Here is a 19,724-nt window from a genome sequence, read left to right as displayed (position 1 = left end):
TATAGAGCCCTTATTGCATGGAATTTCATTCCATTCCTATTACTCAAATAAACCGTAAACTTGGTAAAAAAAAACAGATACAGCAACACCTTATGGCACGACGCCTCTCCCCTATTTGACCTAGATAGTTTGAATGCATTGATATGTAGGTTACGTGTACCTTACATTTTTTATGCTGTTCTTGTCTATTGATGTTCTGTATTATGTTTTGCTGGGACACCAGAAAGAGCAAATCAAATCAAATGTATTTATATAGCCCTTCGTACATCAGCTGATATCTCAAAGTGCTGTACAGAAACCCAGCCTAAAACCCCAAACAGCAAGCAATGCAGGTGTAGAAGCACAGTGGCTAGGAAAAACTCTCTAGAAAGGCCAAAACCTAGGAAGAAACCTAGAGAGGAACCAGGCTATGTGGGGTGGCCAGTCCTCTTCTGGCTGTGCCGGGTGGAGATTATAACAGAACATGGCCAAGATGTTCAAATGTTCATAAATGACCAGCATGGTCGAATAATAATGAGGCAGAACAGTTGAAACTGGAGCAGCAGCACGGCCAGGTGGACTGGGGACAGCAAGGAGTCATCATGTCAGGTAGTCCTGGGGCATGGTCCGAGGGCTCAGGTCCTCCGAGAGAGAAAGAAAGAGGGAGAGAATTAGAGAACGCACACTTAGATTCACACAGGACACCGAATAGGACAGGAGAAGTACTCCAGATATAACAAACTGACCCTAGCCCCCCGACACAAACTACTGCAGCATAAATACTGGAGGCTGAGACAGGAGGGGTAGCGGCTGCTTTTGCAACAGCTAATGGGGATTCTAATAAGATACAGTTCAATGTCCTGCGTTTTGTATTAACCATGGCAGCCAGCATTGTAAATACACAGGTGTGCAGAAAGATAATCAGCCTCTGGAGTCTGTGGATATTTTCCTCTTAATGTATTTTTCATGTCAGCCAGGCCCATCTTTTCAAAGAAACACCACTTATTTCAATCTCTAGCTGAGTAAACAGATGATATTCACTGCTATAAACCTGTCTCCAATATAATCGCATAGTTTACACAGACCCAACGCGGACCTTTGACACACACACATCTCAGTGTGAAAAGACGTCCAATGGTTTGTTTTGTCAATGAACTCAATGTATTCACAACACTGGTGGTAACCAGATGATCCCAATAATTTAGGTAGCCGAGTAAATGATGCCCCCGTCTGGTCAGCTTCTGGCATTCTATTGCGAGTTGTTTGGGACTCTATTGCGAGTTGTTTTCCGTGTTTACTAATCAAAGATATTTTACTTATTAAGTCAAATATGAAATGATCTGCCATACATGGGTCTTTTACAATGGTGGAATCCAAAAAAATTAGAGGCTTTTTATTGTATTAAAACGTGTCTCAATCCGTGGCTTATGGAGCACACTGAAATAAGTGCGCTTAACTCGATCCATTGGAATAAGGCGATACTTCACCAGTGAGCACGATCTTCTAGCTAATGTTAGTCCTCCCTGACCAATGGACTATTGACTTCGCTTTGTAACGCACAGTGGACTTGACTACTTATTTTATGTCATGAAGGGAGTTAATAAGTATTTCAGAATATATCACATTGAAGTGTGGTGTTTTGAAGCTACATGTTGAAATCAAGAAAAGAGCAGAGGCCATATGGAACTAGAACTGCAATCATATTAAACACAGCTTATGTTATGTCAAATCAACTAACTAACTAGCAAACCAAATGAGTTTTCCTTCATCTGTAGCTCTGGGAGTCAAAGATTCTGCAGTCCAAAGCAGTGGATGGCTTGGCCCTCATGAAGAACACCAACTCATCAGACTTTGTGCTGCAGCTCCCTCCAAACTATGGACAGACTTTTACAAAACATAAGTGTAAGTAAGTAGAGGGTTTACAGTCCAACGGTACTTCTCTATTCTCTCTTTCCTCCAATAGCATCGAACAGTCCCCGCGATATGCAACTGTTCAGGGAAGTCAGGAACCAATACACGCAGTCAGTCAGGAAAGCTAAGGCCAGCTTCTTCAGGCAGAAGTTTGCATCCTGTAGCTCCAACTCCAAAAAGTTCTGGGACACTGTGAAGTCCATGGAGAACAAGAGCACCTCCTCCCAGTTGCCCACTGCACTGAGGCTAGGGAACACGGTCACCACCGACAAATCCATGATTATCGAAAACTTCAACAAGCATTTCTCAACTGCTGGCCATGCCTTCCGCATGGCTACTCCTACCTCGGCCAACAGCTCCGCCCCCCCCCGCAGCTCCTCGCCCAAGTCTCTCCAGGTTCTCCTTTACCCAGATCCAGATAGCGGATGTTCTGAAAGAGCTGCAAAACCTGGACCAGTATAAATCAGCTGGGCTTGACAATCTGGACCCTCTATTTCTGAAACTATCCGCCGCCATTGTCGCAACTGTACCAGCCTGTTCAACCTCTCTTTCATATCGTTTGAGATCCCCAAGGATTGGAAAGCTGCCGCAGTCATCCCCCTCTTCAAAGGGGGAGACACCCTGGACCCAAACTGTTACAGACCTATATCCATTCTGCCCTGCCTATCTAAGGTCTTCGAAAGCCAAGTCAACAAACAGGTCACTGACCATCTCGAATCCCACCGTACCTTCTCCGCTATGCAATCTGGTTTCCGAGCCGGTTACGGGTGCACCTCAGCCACACTCAAGGTACTAAACGACATCATAACCGCCATCGATAAAAGACAGTACTGTGCAGCCGTCTTCATCGACCTTGCCAAGGCTTTCGACTCTGTCAATCACCATATTCTTATCGGCAGACTCAGTAGCCTCGGTTTTTCGGATGACTGCCTTGCCTGGTTCACCAATTACTTTGCAGACAGAGTTCAGTGTGTCAAATCGGAGGGCATGCTGTCCGGTCCTCTGGCAGTCTCTATGGGGGTGCCACAGGGTTCAATTCTCGGGCCGACTCTTTTCTCTGTATATATCAATGTTGGTCTTGCTGCGGGCGATTCCCTGATCCACCTCTACGCAGACAACACCATTCTATATACTTTCGGCCCGTCATTGGACACTGTGCTATCTAACCTCCAAACGAGCTTCAATGCCATACAACACTCCTTCCGTGGCCTCCAACTGCTCTTAAACGCTAGTAAAACCAAATGCATGCTTTTCAACCGATCGCTGCCTGCACCCGCATGCCCGACTAGCATCACCACACTGGATGGTTCTGACGTTGAATATGTGGACACCTATAAGTACCTAGGTGTCTGGCTAGACTGCAAACTCTCCTTCCAGACCCATATCAAACATCTCCAATTGAAAATCAAATCAAGAGTCGGCTTTCTATTCCGCAACAAAGCCTCCTTCACTCACGCTGCCAAGCTTACCCTAGTAAAACTGACTATCCTACCGATCCTCGACTTCGGCGATGTCATCTACAAAATCGCTTCCAGCACTCTACTCAGCAAACTGGATGCAGTTTATCACAGTGCCATCCGTTTTGTCACTAAAGCACCTTATACTACCCACCACTGCGACTTGTATGCTCTAGTCGGCTGGCCCTCGCTACATATTCGTCGCCAGACCCACTGGCTCCAGGTCATCTACAAGGCCATGCTAGGTAAAGCTCCGCCTTATCTCAGTTCACTGGTCACGATGGCAACACCCATCCGTAGCACGCGCTCCAGCAGGTGTATCTCACTGACCATCCCTAAAGCCAACACCTCATTCGGCCGCCTTTCGTTCCAGTACTCTGCTGCCTGTGACTGGAACGAATTGCAAAAATCGCTGAAGTTGGAGACTTTTATCTCCCTCACCAACTTCAAATATCAGCTATCTGAGCAGCTAACCGATCGCTGCAGCTGTACATAATCTATTGGTAAATAGCCCACCCATTTTCACCTACCTCATCCCGACAGTTTTTATTTATTTACTTTTCTGCTCTTTTGCACACCAATATCTCTACCTGTACATGATCATCTGATCATTTATCACTCCAGTGTTAATCTGCAATATTGTAATTATTTGCCTACCTCCTCATGCCTTTTGCACACATTGTATATAGACTCCCCTTTTTTCTACTGTGTTATTGACTTGTTAATTGTTTACTCCATGTGTAACTCTGTGTTGTCTGTTCACACTGCTATGCTTTATCTTGGCCAGGTCGCAGTTGCAAATGAGAACTTGTTCTCAACTAGCCTACCTGGTTAAATAAAGGTGAAATAAAAAATAAATAAAACATTTTAAAAAAGTGTGCACTTGTTCACTTCCCTTCACTGATTTGAAGGGAAATGACTGTTAAAGGAAATATGGTGGAACTCCCTCACAATGACTCCACCGATCTAATGCTTTTAGAATTGTGGAAAGTAGTGAACAAGTGTAAACTTCAGGAGAAAGGAGATATTATTGGGACGCACCCAAAGGCTCTACACCGCACCCATTACTATCTATGTCACAAATCATTGAGTTGATCCACCATATAGGGATGCCCAATGGTTGCATATTCTACAAGCGAGTTAATCAGGTCAATTGAATACAGATCGCTACATTTACTTATTTAATTGAATAGTCTAATCATTCCTCTTCCTTCTTCCAGCCTCTGTGATCCCTACAGGCCAACATCTCCAGAGTTTCACAGAGAAGGCAAGTTACACGAAACCATCATACATTTGAATAATAACTTTTTTGTTGTGCAGTGCATGTCTGCAAACCGCTGTTTGGGAAAAGAGCTTACTGCTAACCTGTCGAACGTTGATTTACATAATTTGGTTGACAGGTGTAGATTTACATTACATTTTAATCATTCAGCAGAGACTTTTATCCAGAGCGACTTATAGTTAGTTCATTCAACTCAAGGTACGACAACCACATGTCATAGTATGTAAAACTTCCGTCAATATGTTTAATTTTGGAGCCACACCCTGATTGACATGCCAAGTTGTCAATAAGGTGTTCAGCTGCTTGATCCGAGCTAGGGCAGCAGCAAATATCAGAGCCAGGCAGCACTGTATGGTTAGGGTCAGCACGATGGTGTGAAAAAGGTAACAGAGAGACTCACCACCTTGTTTTGTGGCAACCTTTTACACCTCATTGGGATTGTGTTCCAATAATCTCTCCTTTCTCACAAAGTATGCACTTGTTAATTTCCCTTCATGGATCTGAAAGGAAATCACTGATGTATGGAAACTTCCTCTAGCACAGTGTTTCCCAACTCCGGTCCTCCAGTACCCCCAACAGTACACATTTCTGTTGTAGCCCCGGACAAACTCTTGATTCAACCTTTTAACTAATCATCAATCCCTGGATGAGAAGAATCAGGTGAGTTTGTCTGGGGCTACAACAAAAATGTGTGCTGTTGGGGAAACACTGCTCAGGCACATGCCTACATCAATCCAATGCTTTTAAAAGTGAATGAGTGCACACTTTGGGAAGAAGGAAATATTATTGGGACACACCCTGAGAGTGACTGGGGAAAAGCAGCAGCAGCCTATTAAACCCCACGTTCTTATGTGATTCTGTACACATCAGGGTTGGTAACAAATTTGTCTGGGAAAGGGCCTTATGTTGTGTCTGGTAACAGGAGGATAGGTCAAGATGACACTATATTAACCATACAAAGGATGCGGATGGTGGGGCACATTTTAATTTAGGCCTAGATGTGGGCAGAGCAAAGAAAGGTAAAAAGGAAATCAGTCTTTAGAGCATCCTGTTTGTGGGCAGCTAGGGTTTTTCTTCTCTCCCCTCTCTCTCAATTTGATGTTAAAGGCCCAGTGCAATCAATTCTGTTTTCCTGTGTTTTATATTCTATTGTACAGTAGACGATGAAACGAACACTGTAACAATGTGATCAGTGTTATTTCCTGGTAGTTGCTGGTTTAAAATTCAATCTACACAGGAGCTTTTAATGAGCAGGTTTGCATGGATGGGAGTTTCTGCTTTCCACAATTCACCATGTGGTAAATTGTTTAATTGATCAGTAACACAGATAGTTCTAAACCCCTCTGCCAATAACGGCAATCTTTGGCACTTTTTCATGGAAATCTATTACAGTAATGTACTTAATTGTTATCCAGAAGTGATTTTGATATTTATATAAAAATGGCTGCATTAGGCCTTTAAGTAGTTACCTTTAGCACGTCTCAGTACCTTAAAACAGTATTATGTGTTTGGTTATACTGTAGCGGCATGAGTCATGATGTCAACAGTCCTCCTATACTGTATGAGTCATGTCAAGCTGAACAGGATCATCTTTTTTCTACACTAACTGTATGATGACCTACTACAGTAACTCCTTTTATGAAATTACAGACAGTGATGTAGTCTAATTGTTAGTGAGTTTTTAGAATGGCATATCTATATCGCTGTGCAACTGATGAGGTTAAAATGTAGAGTGTTTTCTTATGCTTGTTAGACAGCCTCTAATTTCCCAGGACTTGAGCCTGAACCCAGGACTCACTGGAAAACAGTGGTAAGTGTAACTGACAAGTCAACTCAGCGACCCCATTATTTGTGTGAGAGCAGAGGTCAAGAAGACTTGTAGCCTACTAACTGTTGCATTTTATTTTATGTGTGCTCTTGTTGCACAAGCAATTTCCCTGTCTATACAACAAATACAGTTGAACATTCTTTCATTGAGTGGAGCAAATATGTGTAAACTGTCTAATTGTGTTGCAGAACAACAGTGGGACTCTGGCCACCTTCTCTTCCTCCACGGATGATCTACCCAGTCCAGATCCCTGCAGGGTTCACAATGCAGACATCCTCTGGTAAGAAGGGGAAAAACATGCATTAGCCCTCCATACACTCCCTCGATTAACTTAATTGAATGGTCCAATGCTATTTCATAGAAACATTTACCAATATCTCTATGATGTATGTTTATGATATTGAAAAAATAAATAGCTTCATCAGTTTTTTTTTTCTCCAAAATTTACAATGGGACTTTAGTATCTATTTCTCCCCTCTTTTACCTCCATAAGACCAGCTTTACATGGTCAACTTTATAGTGATGGTGTCTCAGGTTCCAGCCGGCCACAGCCCTCTCCCCTCAGCTCCAGAAGGGGGTACCTGTAGTGGAGTGGAAAGATCCCAGCTCATCTTCCCAGCAGTCAGCTATGGTGGTCCCTTCTACTGTCCTCAAGACCATGACCACTCCGAAGACAGATCCGTTCTCCCCACGACCTGTGGCCCCTCCCACAGCTGTACCTCAGACACCAGAGCAGACCCTGATACGTCCAGTCCAGGTGATGCCTCCGGTCCAGGTGAACCACCATCTTGATGTTTTTGTAGCACTTTGAAATGTTTTTGAAATATGTTTTCCAAATAAAATGTATTATTATTATTCCCCAGCCACCTGATGAGAAGCCTGTGCTACCCAAACCCGTGGTCCAGCCCCCAGTTCAGGAGAACCATCTCCTTCAGCAGCCACAGGTTCCTTTAGCTCAGGCACGCTTTTCTGTGCAGACTCCAGTGTCCTTTTATTTTCGTCCCAACCGCCATCTCACCCCCCAGAGAGCCCTTTCGACAGTGGTGATTTCAATCTGGATGGGATTGACTTCGACAGTCCACAGCAGCTAGACATGAGCCTGTCCTCGTCCCTTTCCTCTGGCTCCGCCCAGATGCCAAGCCTTTAGGTAGTAAAGTATTATGTTTTTTTTCAACGACTTGTGGACAACTCAGCCATATCTTCATCAAATAGTCAACAATCTCATGTAATTGAATTACAATGGCAAGGCAGGGTACTGCTATAATTAATAAGACAGAGGCTTCCTCCCAAATGACACCCTATTCCCTATAGAGTACACATCCTGACCAGGGACCATAGGGCTCTAGTCAAAAGTAGTGCACTTTTATTGAGAATAGGGTGCAATTGGACAACAAGAGACCCGAGCCAAGGTTCAACATACGGCTTACATAATCATGTCTATTTTACCCAGGTCAAGATGAAGATGAGCATTTCTGAAGGGTCATGGTTGGGGGAGGGATGGATTTCGGGGCCAGTGAGGTGGGGGTGGAGGAGATGGTGAACAGAAGGACAACACACCTGAGCAGGATATGACAACACACCTGGAGGGTCTACCTGTGTATGGTACCAAGGTAAGACAGGAGATAGCAATCCCAAATCTACCCCTAGACCCTATGCACTTTGGAGATCTGAAAGGATTTCATACTGTAGGTACAGTTTAAGCAATATGGTGAAACTTCCACTTAACCTTTCAGAGGGCAAGGTGGAGCTTTTGTCATATTGCTAATGTGGGAAGGGAATAAGATGTGGCATATGTGTTGAAGGAATTTTATTCTGATAACATCCACCTGTACTCTAATTGGCTTCTGTACTTTAGCAAGGGGCTGCTGGGTGGGGATCAGGCAGAGTGGCTATAATGTAGCCTACTCAGTGGAGGGGTCCCATTCCCCCTCCCCTTATTATTTATTTATATTATCCCCTGATAAGTTATGCGTTCTGTCTCATCATTAAAGTGCAGTCTGGCACTGATGGCGCATTGTCAGGTCTTCATCTTGTAGAAGCTAACTCACAGAATTACACGAACACCAGTCAAATTCTCTCAGATCTCCACAAACATATCGGGCATCTGGTCTCAATTTGTAGTTCATAACACTTCCTGTTCCTCCTTCTCCAGCTGGAGATGGCCCTGTTGAAAGACTACAACTTCAATGATGCTCTAGCAGACATCATCCACCTGAACAGCAGTTCTGATGTGGAGGAGTTGGAGGAGGAGATGGATGGAGGTGTGTAGCATTGTGTCAACAATAGTTATGCTAGCCAAAGGAAGTGTTCGCCTTGATAGCTAACGGTCGCTGTGTCATTCTCATAGAGGAGCTTGCTGATGCATGCACAAGCTAACGAGTGTGGTTACAGCACAGATGGTGGATAAATGAAGATGTCCCACTCAGGCCATTTACCATTGAAAATGGTCAATTCTGGTCTGAACAGGGTGGCGCTCACTTAGGCAACAATGCATTAGTAGCTGGGTCTGGTCTGCTTATTTCATCAACTGTATATGAACCAGAAAAGATGAGGGTGTGGGATGTCTCGCTTCCTCTTCCGTCTGTGTTCACAGGTGCAATGGGAGAGAATGAGTTTGTAGGTATGATCACTGCGGAGGCTCTGCAGGCCCTACAGGAGGCAGAGGGCAGCAGTGATGATGGCAACTCCAGCTCCAGTGGCGATGGTGTCTGGATGGATGAAATCCCAGTGGAAGAGGTAAGAAACTAATTTCCATTGAGGAAAAGAAGGGCGTCCTGTCCTCTTTGTCTTTCAAAATAAGTATTTGGGTCTGGTTTGCCGGACACAGATCAAGCCTAGTCCGGGACAAACGGTGGGGAATCTCCTTGACAAGTCCCCATGCTGATGAAACTGTACAAAAATCAGTAGATATTGCTATTTCATTGTTTGACAGTAATCACCTAACAGTATTTGGGGCCTAGTATGCCTTATTGGCTTGAACAATACCAGAGCGTTTACCCCTAACACAAATTATTGTATTTATGTTGAATATATCATTTAAACATTCACAGTGTAGGTTGGAAAAAGTTTGTGAACCCCTAGGCTAATGACTTCTCCAAAAGCTCATTGGAGTCAGGAGTCAGCTAAATCCAATCAATGAGATGAGATTAGAGATGTTGGTTAGGGCTGCCTTGCCCTATAAAAACACTTACAAAATTTGAGTTTGCTATTCACAAGAAGCATTGCCTGATGTGAACCATGCCTCGAACAAAAGAGATCTCCGAAGACCTAAGAATTGTTGACTTGCATGAAACTGGAAAGGGTTACAAAAGTATCTCTGAAAGCCTTGATGTTCATCAGTCCACGGTAAGACAAATTGTCTATAAATGGAGAAAGTTCAGCATTGTTGCTACTCTCCCTAGGAGTGGCCATCCTGCAAAGATGACTGCAAGAGCACAGTGCAGAATGCTCAATGAGGTTAAGAAGAATCCTAGAGTTTCAGTCTACGATATGTAAAACACTAAACTAGAATGGTGTTCATGAGATGACACCACGGAAGAAGCCACAGATGTCCAAAAAAAACATTGCTGCAAATATGAAGTTTGCCAAAGTGCGCCTGGATGTTCCACAGCGCTACTGGCAAAATAGTCTGTGGACAGTTTAAACTACAGTTGAGTTGTTTGGAAGGAACACACAATACTATGTGTGGAGAAAAAAATGTACAGCACACCAACATCAACCTCATCCCAACTGTAACGCATCATGGTTTGGGGCTACTTTTCTGCCCCAGGGCGGCTTGCTATCATCGATTGGAGAACAAAAATAATTCCCAAGTTTATCAAGACATTTTGCAGGAGAATGTTAGGCTATCTGTCCGCCAATTGAAGCTCAACAGAAGTTGGGTGATGCAACAGGACAACGACCCAAAACACTGAAGTAAATCAACAATAGAATGGCTTCAACAGAAGAAAATACGCTTCTGGAGTGGCCCAGTCATAGTCCTGACCTCAACCCGATTGAGATGCTGTGGCATGACCTCAAGAGAGCAGTTCACACCAGACATCATAAGAATATTGCTGAACTGAAACCGTTTTGTAAAGAAGAATGGTCCAAAATTCCCCCTGACCATTGTGCAGGTCTGATCCTCGACTACAGAAAACGTTTGGTTGAGGTTATTGCTGCCAAAGGAGGGTCAAACTGTTATTAAATTCAAGGGTTCACATACTTTTCCCACCCTGCACTGTGAATGTTTACACGGTGTGTGCAATAAAGACATGAAAACGTATAATTGTTTGAGTTATAGGTTTAAGCGGACTGCTTGTCAATTGTTGTGACTTAGATGAAGATCAAATTGTATGACCAATTTATGTAGAAATCCAAGTATTTTCAAGGGTTCACATACTTTTTCTTGCCACTGTGTGTGTTATATCGGTAAGTCACTTATTAATCATTACCTCATCAGTCTCATTCTGAACTTTGCAGACTTCTTGAATCTGCAAGAACCCCAGCCTTTTCTGATTATTCAGTACTACACACATGTATTTACTAACCAACTAAATAATAACACAGAATACACACACGAGAGACATAAGTCCCTAGTGGACTGACAATATATTTTTTAACCTTTTATTTAACTTGGCGAGTCAGTTAAGAACAAATTCTTATTTTCAATGACGGCTTAGGAACAGTGGGTTAACTGCCTGTTCAGGGGCAGAACAACAGATTTGTACCTTGTCAGCTCGAGGGTTTGAACTTGCAACCTTCCAGTTTTTCAACGCTGATACCGATACTAGTCCAACGCGCTAACCACTAGGCTACCCTGCCGCCCCATGACGGCTTGTTACTGGAGGTGGGGAAAAGAGAGTGAGAAAGGGACATTTATTGTACATTTGGAAACAACGCTCACTGTAACTATATGCCATACTGCCCGTTTGGGTAAGAAACTTTTGAACGGTAGTGTGTGTATATATTAGAGGTCGACCGATTATGATTTTTCAACGCTGATACCGATTTATTAGAGGACCAAAAAAAAGCCGATCAGCCATTTTTTTTGTTATTTTTTTTGTTTTGTTGTTGTAATAATGACAATTACAACAATACTGAATGAACACTTATTTTAACTTAATATAATACATCAATAAAAATCAATTTAGCCTCAAATAAATAATGAAACATGTTCAATTTGGTTTAAATAATGCAAAAAGTGTAAGTAAAAGTGCAATATGTGCCATGTAAAAAAGCTAACATTTAAGTTCTTTGCTCAGAACATGAGAACATATGAAAGTTGGTGGTTCCTTTTAACATGATACTTCAATATTCCAAGGTAAGAGGTTATAGGTTGTAGTATTTATAGGACTATTTCTCTCTACCATTTGTATTTCATATACCTTTGACTGGATGTTCTTATAGGCACTTTAGTATTGCCAGTGTAACAGTATAGCTTCCGTCCCATCGACAACAGCCATCCTCGAAGCAGCGTTACCCATCGCTCCACAAAAGCCGCGGCCCTTGCAGAGCAAGGGGAATAACTACTCCAAGTCTTAGAGCGAGTGACGTTTGAAACGCTATTAGCGCGCACCCCACTAACTAGCTAGCCATTTCACATCGGTCACACCAGCCATTAGGCTGATAGGCTTGAAGTCATAAACAGCGCTGTGCTTGCGAAGAGCTGCTGGCAAAACGCACGAAAGTGCTGTTTGAATTAATGCTTACGAGCCTGCTGCTGCCTACCATCGCTCAGCCAGACTGCTCAATCAAATCATAGACTTAATTATAACATAACACACAGAAATACGAGCCTTTGGTCATTAATATGGTCGAATCCGGAAACTATAATTTCAGTGAAATATGGAACCGTTCTGTATTTTATCTAACGGGTGGCATCCCTAAGTCTAAATATTCTTGTTACATTGCACAACCTTCAATGATATGTCATTATTACGTAGAATTCTGGCAAATTAGTTCGCAACGAGCCAGGCAGCCCAAACTGTTGCATATACCCTGACTCTGCGTACAATGAGCGCGACACAATTTCACCTGGTTAATATTGCCTGCTAACCTGGATTTCATTTAGCTAAATATGCAGGTTTAAAAATATATACTTCTGTGTATTGATTTTAAGAAAGGCATTGGTGTTTATGGGTAGGTACAGCCGTCCAACGATTGTGCTTTTTTCGCAAGTGCGCTTTTGTTAAATCATCCCCCAGCGTTGCATCGATTTATATCCATTTTGTCACCAAAGCCCCATATACTACCCACCATTGCGACCTGTACGCTCTCGTTGGCTGGCCCTCGCTTCATACTCGTCGCCAAACCCACTGGCTCCATGTCATCTACAAGACCCTGCTAGGTAAAGTCCCCCCTTATCTCAGCTCGCTGGTCACCATAGCATCTCCCACCTGTAGCACACGCTCCAGCAGGTATATCTCTCTAGTCACCCCCAAAACCAATTCTTTCTTTGGCCGCCGCTCCTTCCAGTTCTCAGCTGCCAATGACTGGAACGAACTACAAAAATCTCTGAAACTGGAAACTTATTTCCCTCACTAGCTTTAAGCACCAACTGTCAGAGCAGCTCACAGATTACTGCACCTGTACATAGCCCACCTATAATTTAGCCCAAACAACTACCTCTTTCCCAACTGTATTTAATTGATTTATTTATTTTGCTCCTTTGCACCCCATTATTTTTATTTCTACTTTGCACATTCTTCCATTGCAAAACTACCATTCCAGTGTTTTACTTGCTATATTTTATTTACTTTGCCACCATGGGCTTTTTTGCCTTTACCTCCCTTCTCACCTCATTTGCTCACATTGTATATAGACTTGTTTATACTGTATTATTGACTGTATGTTTGTTTTACTCCATGTGTAACTCTGTGTCGTTGTATCTGTCGAACTGCTTTGCTTTATCTTGGCCAGGTCGCAATTGTAAATGAGAACTTGTTCTCAACTTGCCTACCTGGTTAAATAAAGGTGAAATAAATAAATATACAATGCAGGACGCTAGATAAACTAGTAATATCATCAACCATGTGTAGTTCTAACTAGTGATTATGATTGATTGTTTTTTCTAAGATAAGTTTAATGCTAGCGAGCAACTTACCTTGGCTTCTACTGCATTCGCATAACAGGCAGGCTCCTCATGGAGTGCAATGAGAGGCAGGTTGTTAGAGCGTTGGACAAGTTAACTGTAAGGTTGCAAGATTGAATCCCCTGAGCTGACAAGGTGAAAATCTGTCATTCAGCCCTTGAACAAGGCAGTTAACCCACTGTTCCTAGGCCATCATTGAAAATAAGTGTTCTTAACTGACTTTCCTAGTTAAATAAAGATTAAATAAAGGTGTTAAAAAAAAGCCAATTGCCATATAAAGTTCAAAGAAGAAAACGCCTGGAAGGAGAAGAGATGACTAGAAACGATTCGGTTGACCATTTTATGTGTTGATTAATTATCGGAGTAGAGGACATTGTGCATTTCAGGTAAAATACCAACTCAACATTTATATCCCAGGACAAATTAGCTAGCAATTGTAAGCTAGCTAGCTAAATTGCCATACATGTTTAATGCTTTTTGACCTGTCCCCAAATTAATATAATTGGTTTAGAGTTTGTTTTGATATTTCAACCTGTTTGGTGTGGGAGGACAAAATCTATTTGCACACGATGGCGCACGCACTCGTCCGGTTTGGGTATGGTGTTCGGTGCCAATACAATATGTGTTGCGATTCAATACAGTGATTTTTTTTATTGTGATTTGATGTTCCAAACATATGACTTCAGATTCACCACATTAAGAACCAGTGGAAGTTCTATCTGAAGGATGGGGTGATGTGTTACGGAGGGGAGGAATGTCTTCTCGAAGGCTGTTGAGGAGGCAGTGGTGACTGGATTCATGTTATGTTCCACTGCAATGCCAATACAGATCCTAAGTAGCATACCGGTGTGAATATCAGAACAGAACCTTGGTCTGTATTTCACTCATGTGGCTACAGCCTTGACTTCGTCTTAAATGTGTCCAACGAGGTGTATAATACAAGTGTATAAAACAATATTAGCATTTTGAAGTTATTGGGGAAAACTACACTGCTCCAAAAAAATAAAGGGAACACTTAAACAACACAATGTAACTCCAAGTCAATCACACTTCTGTGAAATCAAACTGTCCACTTAGGAAGCAACACAGATTGACAATAAATGTCACATGCTGTTGTGCAAATGGAATAGACAACAGGTGGAAATTATAGGCAATTAGCAAGACACCCCCAATAAAGGAGTGGTTCTGCAGATGGTGACCACTTCTCAGTTCCTATGCTTCCTGGCTGATGCTTTGGTTACTTTTGAATGCTGGCTGTGCTTTCACGCTAGTGGTAGCATGAGACGGAGACTACAACCCACACAAGTGGCTCAGGTAGTGCAGCTCATCCAGGATGGCACATCAAAGCGAGCTGTGGCAAGAAGGTTTGCTGTGTCTGTCAGCGTAGTGTCCAGAGCATGGAGGCGCTACCAGGAGACAGGCCAGTACATCAGGAGACAGGCTAGTACATCAGGAGATGTGGAGGAGGCCGTAGGAGGGCAACAACCCAGCAGCAGGAGCGCTACCTCCGCCTTTGTCCAAGGAGGAGCAGGAGGGAGCACTGCCAGAGCCCTGCAGCAGGCCACAAATGTGCATGTGTCTGCTTAAACGGTCAGAAACAGACTCCATGAGGCTGGTATGAGGGCCCGACGTCCACAGGTGGGGGTTGTGCTTACAGCCCAACACCTTTCAGGACGTTTGGCATTTGCCAGAGAACACCAAGATTGGCAAATTTGCCACTGGCACCCTGTGCTCTTCACAGATGAAAGCAGGTTCACACTGAGCACATGTGACAGATGTGACAGTCTGGAGATGCCGTGGAGAACGTTCTGCTGCCTGCAACATCCTCCAGCATGACCGGTTTGGCGGTGGGTCAGTCATGGTGTGGGGTGTCATTTCTTTGGGGGGCCGCACAGCCCTCCATGTGCTCGCCAGAGGTAGCCTGACTGCCATTAGGTACAGAGATGAGATCCTCAGACCCCTTGTGAGACCATATGCTGGTTGGCCCTGGGTTCCTCCTAATGCAAGACAATGGTAGACCTCATGTGGCTGGAGTGTGTCAGCAGTTCCTGCAAGAGGAAGGCATTGATGCTATGGACTGGCCCGCCCTTTCACCAGACCTGAATCCAATTGAGCACATCTGGGACATCATATCTCGCTCCCTCCACCAACGCCACGTTGCACCACAGACTGTCCAGGAGTTGGCGGATGCTTTAGTCCAGGTCTGGGAGGAGATCCCTCAGGTCATACAGGCACGTGGAGGCCACACACACTACTGAGCCTCATTTTGACTTGTTTTAAGGACATTACATCAAAGTTGGATCAGCCTGTAGTGTGGTTTCCCACTTTAATTTTGAGTGTGACTCCAAATCCAGACCTCCATGGGTTGATAAATTTGATTTCCATTGATATTTTTTGTGTGATTTTGTTGTCAGCACATTCAACTAGGTAAAGAAAAAAGTATTTAAGAATATTTAATTCATTCAGATCAAGGATGTGTTATTTTAGTGTTCCCTTTATTTTTTTGAGCAGTGTAGTTGTTCAGTGAGCTAGAAAAAAAAACATTTGGAATCTATACAGACTTCTGTGAAGGAAATGTCTGGATGAGAAGTAATGTCTGTCCCAAAAAGTAGTGCACTATATGGTGCATAGGGTTCTATTTGGGATGCTCACAATATCTAATTCATCCACCACAGTGCAGTAAGGTCTTTCTGAATTGTTGATTTCATCCTTCATTTAACTATTTAAAATATTTCTCTTATGTAGTATGTTATGTAATGCCATTAATGAGCACATTTGCCAAGTAGGCCCAAACGGAGCTAAATAATTTTTAATGATGCTCTGTTTGTTTATGTATCAAATTCATTCATGTTAAGAGATACATAATTTGGTTTTCTGTTCTGAGCAATGTTACAAAACAATGTATACAGTATGCCACAAAATGTTTTTTTTTCTGCCATGGTGGTCTTTTCTGAGGTCTTGGTAGTGACTGAAATGTGAATTCAAATACCTCTTCTGTTTTCACTGCCAATAAAATATAAGCATTAATATGAACCCTGCTGTTATTTTGTCATAAATTAAGAATGTACATACAGAACACATAATCTAAATGGATAAGGACATGTTATGAAGTCAGGGCAAATGGATGCCAGGGTTTCCCAACCCTCTCCTCAGGCCCCCCCACACATTTCACATTTGAGTTTTAACCCTAAACTGGCACACCAGATTAAATTAGTCGACTAATCAAGCCTTTGACTAATTAAATCCGGTTAGCAAGGAGAGGGTTGGGAAACCCTGGTGTATACGACCATGGTTGTCTCCCAAATGGCACTATATAGTGCACTATTACCAGAGCCTTACATGGAATAGGTTGCCATGTGCTCTTTGCAAACAGGTTCATATGCTCAAATGCATTAGCTTGATTGTGTGCTCAAACAGTCAGAAAATGTAGCTAATGGCAGGAAGTCAATTTCCATTATGTACATACAGTATTGTATGACTCCCAATAAAGTAAATAATTGGAATTTGGTTAAATACTGTATGTAACAGACTCTTGGTATACTGGAGATGGAGACTTCAACTGGGTACAAAGTCAAGGAAACATCACACAATTACAAATATATAGTTTATTACTAGTTTCAATGAAACAAAGGGGATAATAAAGGTATTATTGGTTAATGTAACAGTTAACTTATCACAATGTTTTCTAAATAGAATATCACACCAAATGTTCAAATTAGAGGTATAAATCACAGCACTCAGGTTAGGTGATGGTGAAGCACAGCACACTTGAGGAAGCCACACAAGCTACTAGCTACCAATGAATCAGGCTAAAGGCAAATACAAAATGCTGTTCCCCTTTTAAAATGTACACAAGCAAAAATACAATACAAACAATGCACTTTAATCAACTCACCAATACACTCAACAACAATACTTTAAAACATTTTGGAAAAACCAGTGTGACAGCAGCCTCACCCTGATCTGGTTTGTATGCCAAGATAACTCCATGTGCTTCTCTTTTATTTAACTAGGCAAGTCAGTTAGGAACAAATTCTTATTTACAATGACCGCCTACTGGGGAACAATGGATTAACTGCCTTGGTCAGCGGCAGAACAACATATTATTATTTATTTTACCTTGTCAGCTCAGGGATTTGATCAAGCAATCTTTCGGTTACTGGCCCAACACCCTAACCACTTTCACTTGAGAAATACTACACCAAACATCTTATTTAGAAATAAAGTTGCACAACTAAGTCCTAAGCAAAAAAAACTTTAAAATGTATTAGATTTCTTGATTTATCTTAATTCAGACTATTTTGGGGAAGTGTGTAATGGCTGTTGCTACGGTGTCCCAAGAGGGACAAACCGTAATATTGCTGCTTTTTTTCAAATGTTTCAAGTCTTTTAAGGGAGCAGCTATGTGAAGCACAGACATTCACTTTGCCTAGCCGAGTTCTGCTTGGAGAAAACCGAACCTAGTTAGGGATGTTTCGATTCACCGATAGGGTTCCCTGGTTCAACTATTCTTGATAGTTCTGCTTTAACAGGTCAGTGCAGTCAGTCATTTTTAAATAAATAGTGTAAATCTGTCATTTCATAACAAGGACAAGTTTTATGAGCCGCACTGGTCTGAACAGGAGAAGATCAGCTCTCCTCAGTAAAGTTCAAAACAGTCAAAACTATTCGCTTTTAGAGAGTGAAATTCAATCCACAGTATCTTATATTAATTGGCTATGTATGTCATAGCTCATTTCTAAAGATACATATTGACATATTACTAGCTCAATTTTTTTTCATCTGCTTTATGACAAGTGACAACAGTGGGGACAAAAATATAACCCCCCTAATCTGATAGTGTTAGATGCTCAGTCTGCCCTATGGCTATATACAGTTGAAGTCAGAAGTTTACATACACCTTAGCCGAATGCATTTAAACTCAGTTCTTCACAATTCCTGACATTTAATCCTAGTAGAAATTCCTGTTAGGTCAATTAGGATCACCACTTCATTTTAAGAATGTGAAATGTCAGAATAATAGTAGAGTGATTTATTTCAGCTTTTATTTCTTTCATCACATTCCCAGTGGGTCAGAAGTTTACATACACTCAATTAGTATTTGGTAGCATTGCCTTTAAATAGTTGAACTTGGGTTAAACGTTTCGGGTAGCCTTCCACAAGCTTCCCACAATAAGTTGGGTGAATTTTGGCCCATTCCTCCTGACAGAGCTGGTGTACCTGAGTCTGGTTTGTAGGCCTCCTTGTTCGCACACTCGTTTTCAGTTCTGCCCACATATTTATGGGATTGAGGTCAGGGCTTTGTGATGGCCACTCCAATACTTTGTTGTCATTAAGCCATTTTGCTACAACTTTGGAAGTATGCTTGGGGTTATTGTCATTGGGGTGGCAGGATAGCCTAGTGGTTAGAGTGTTGGACTAGTAACCGGAAGGTTGCAAGCTGACAAGGTACAAATCTGTCATTCGGTGGTTTTGGATCAGTGGCTTCTTCTTTGCTGAGCGGCCTTTCAGGTTATGTCGATATAGGACTTGTTTTACTGTGGATATAGATACTTTTGTACCCATTTCCTCCAGCATCTTCACAAGGTCCTTTACTGTTGTTCTGGAATTGATTTGCACTTTTTGTACAAAAGTATGTTCATCTCTTCCTGAGAGGTATGACGGCTGCGTGGTCCCATGGTGTTTATACTTGCATACTATTGTTTGTACAGATGAACTTGGTACATCCAGGCATTTGGAAATAGCTCCCAAGGATGAACCAGACCTGTGGAGGTCTACAATTTTTTTTCTGAGGTCTTGGCTGATTTTCTGACAAGTCCTTCAGCGCCTCCTGGGGAACCAGAACCAGTTTGTGAAAGTTGAGAAGTGTGAGTTTGACCACTCTACAATCTTCCTTCTGGGATACATCATCGCTGAAACCAATGTCCAGATGGATCCTGAAAAAGTGAGAGCGGTGGTGGATTGGCCCCAACCGACGTCCAGAGTGCAATTGCAACATTTCCTGCAGTTTGCCAACTTCTACCGCTGCTTCATCTTGGGCTACAGAACCCTGGTGGATCCCCTCTCTGCACTCACTTCTCCCAAGGTACCATTCACATGGTCCAAGCTGTTGACAGGGCTTTTGTAGATCTTCAATTCACTACTGCCCCCATCCTCGTCTATCCCGACCTGTCCCGTCAGTTTTTGGTTGAGGTC

This window comes from Oncorhynchus keta, chromosome 24 (assembly GCF_023373465.1).
Source record: "Oncorhynchus keta strain PuntledgeMale-10-30-2019 chromosome 24, Oket_V2, whole genome shotgun sequence".
NCBI lineage: Eukaryota > Metazoa > Chordata > Actinopteri > Salmoniformes > Salmonidae > Oncorhynchus > Oncorhynchus keta.
The sequence above is the reverse complement of the archived record's forward strand: the minus strand, read 5'-3'. Positions refer to the sequence as shown.